Consider the following 2,970-nt stretch of genomic DNA (forward strand, 5'->3'; position numbering starts at 1 on the left):
TTAAAAACAACTACTTTTATTTGCTTTACCTTAAAAGCCCAGGGGATTTATATAGTGTGTCATGCAGAGAGCTTTCCAAAAAAACACTTTAGATACTTGTCTATCTCTTTAAAACTTCTCAATTTAAGCAGCTACAAAATTTTTCCTTTCTCCCAGTCCCTTTACTGTTTATGTGCTTCCTTTTTAGCTCTGCCCCCTCTACTTTGCCACTCTGCTTGGGACCCTACCTCCTATACTCTGCCCTAGCTGTGGAATCTAGTCTACTTTACTGAGGATCCTCCCTTATAGGGAACGGCCTTCTGGAATTCTGGTGAAAAACTCTTCCACTTTGTGAAACACATAACTATTAGTTCAGAATCTAATTTAACTGCTAGACCAGAAGCTCCATGTGAACTAGCATTTTGTTTACCCATTATTTTATATCCATCATCTAACATAGTATAGAGAACATAATTAAGCCCAATTAATATTTGTTGAATGAATGAATGCTTAGAGTTTTCTAGTGTGCAGTGGAAGGGGAAGGATTATGTGGAAGGATTATGGCCAGGATAGAAAAGGAAAAAGATAGGGCCAAAGAAAAGGGGAAGGCAAGGGTCCAAGAGTATAGTACTAGAAAATATAACCAGCATCCTTTAGTCAAGCTGAAGAACCTCCATTTTCTGACCCATCCCTTTCTCATCTTCCTGGAGATCCACTCATCAACTGAGCTGTGAACATGACAAGACCAAGAAGCCTTCCAGGTTCTGAAACACAAGTAGCTGCTCCCTGCCAGGTGCCCTCCAATCTCTCACTAACTGCTTTTGCTGTTGTCTGTCAACATCTTCCTGTGGAAAAAGATATTTGCAGATGTTAGAGAACATCCTGATAGAGACTTTCCATCTGAAATCATAAGAATTAAAGGGCTTTGTATCTCTTTTTTTTTCCAGATAAAGGTCTGTTTTATTAAGTAACTGATCCGTGTAATTGCTGAGGTCACTATATACAGACAAAAGAAAGGGAGTTTTATTTCTTGGCCTCTTCCCCCTTGGACAGAATCTTGATAGTTTCCTCCTCCTTGCCCTGAAGCTGTTCTTCATAGCACTTGCATTCTTCCTTGGTCTTAGATCTGCAGGCCTCAGCTTGGTGAGCCAGAAGCTTCTTCTGAGCCTTGTCTACCTTCAGCTTATGGATATGTTCCAGGAGAATCTGCTTGCTTTTGAATACATTACCCTTTACTTTCAAGAACAGGCTGTGATACACAGCAGTCAATCTTCTTAGATTCTTGGTATCTTCTGAGCAGCTGGTGCAAAATTCTCATCCTTTTCATCCAGGTTACCTTCTCAGGCATTCAAGACCTGGCACTACCCTTTCTCTTACCAATGCCCATATGCCTGCCCTCTGGTGGGCCAAAGCATTTTTCTGGCACCAAGCCTGGGAATGGACAGTTATAAGCTTCCAGATATCAGTCCATCTTTGTTCTTTGTTCAGTTTCCAGATCTGCTGACAGGAGACAGGAGTTGGCATTGGCGATTTCATTGCTCTCATTGGGGTTCAACCAGACTTTTGTTTTGCCATAGTGGAGGACACTGGAGGCAAGCCTTTTCTGAAATCTGAGCATGCTCATGGCTGTGGCTGCAGTGGCAAAAGGAAAGCAAAAGGGCTTTGTGTTTCAAGAGAGCCCCTTAGCCAGAAAGAGGGCAGATGTCCAAGGCATTTGTGTGTCAAGAACAAATACTCATGGCTTTGTCCTTTATTGAGGTCTTTTGAATCTATGTGCATGGAGAAGAGATTCTGAGTTTTTCTTGTTAGAAAACATATATAAGAATAAATGGTGATATTCAGTGTCATCTAACTGTCAGAAAGAAAAAAACTGGGAAATATTCTATGTAGGGAATTCTGTTTTCTGGAAGGCAGGGTTTAGTTTTAGTTTTTGTTTTTAGCTATTGCAAGAAAAGAAGATACAATTTTTTGTGCTTTGACATTTAGTTTGACAAATACAATCATCGGAATTTAGTTTTTGGTCAATTCAACTTAATTTATATCTTAAAAGTCCTAAAATTGGCTTAGAAAAAGTCACCACTCCCAGTATATCCTCAAATAATAAACACAAACATATGGGGAAGAAAAGATAGCCACCAATAAATTTTTAAAAAATCACACCCCTTCTTTATCACCAGTACCAGTAAGAAATAGAACAAAATGACCTAATAAGGGACACAATATTATGGAGTTGTACCCAGTTTGGGTGGTGGGAAGGGGTAGTTTCCTTACATTCCCAGCTGTCTACATTCCAGAATTAATTAGTAATAGTAGAGGTATTCTCCTGAATCTAAAATATATCTTTTAACCAATTTTTCTATGTGAGAAACATGTCTTTCTCCTTCTTTCATAACCAGAGCACATAGTCTTAATGCTCAAGCAGTGCCAATTATTATGTTCAAAATAAACCTCATTTAATTTAAAAAACACTTCTACCTAAATGGGATTAATATGAGGTGATATAAGAGGGAAAAAAGGGGGGAAAACTATGGAATATAGGAGGAAATCTTCTATAGCATGTCAGTTTAACACATACAGAAATAATGGGTTATGTTTGAACCTCTGAAGGAATTTGGTGGTTAAACATCTATAGAATATACCAAACAGATTAGTCCATGTGATCACTGACACCAATTCTTCCCAGACATCTTAATACCTCATGCAAGCTCTCAGAGATTCAAGTATATTCTCTAAATATTAACAGCCCCAAATTTTAGTGGAAGGAAGCACCTGGCTGACTGTGTGGGGAAAATATTAATTTAGGGTATATTACATTTTGTCATTTCCTACTCCCCCCCTCATACATGAGTTTGTATTAGGATCAGCCTGTTGTAACATGAAACACTTGGCTATAATGCATAATAGTGAAAATACTAAATGTTTCCCAAGTAAAGTTCACATAGCATGATTGTTATTACAAGACCTAAGCAAATCACTTCGTTAAGTAACATG

At 38.4% G+C, this 2,970-nt stretch overlaps 1 pseudogene; it reads right to left on the minus strand.

Moving 5' to 3' along the window:
- Positions 1-1,002: 1,002 nt before the first annotated feature.
- Positions 1,003-1,603, minus strand: LOC144378979 (large ribosomal subunit protein eL19 pseudogene; annotated as a pseudogene).
- Between the last annotated feature and the right edge of the window lie 1,367 nt (positions 1,604-2,970).

This window comes from Halichoerus grypus, chromosome 9 (assembly GCF_964656455.1).
Source record: "Halichoerus grypus chromosome 9, mHalGry1.hap1.1, whole genome shotgun sequence".
NCBI classification, from domain to species: domain Eukaryota; kingdom Metazoa; phylum Chordata; class Mammalia; order Carnivora; family Phocidae; genus Halichoerus; species Halichoerus grypus.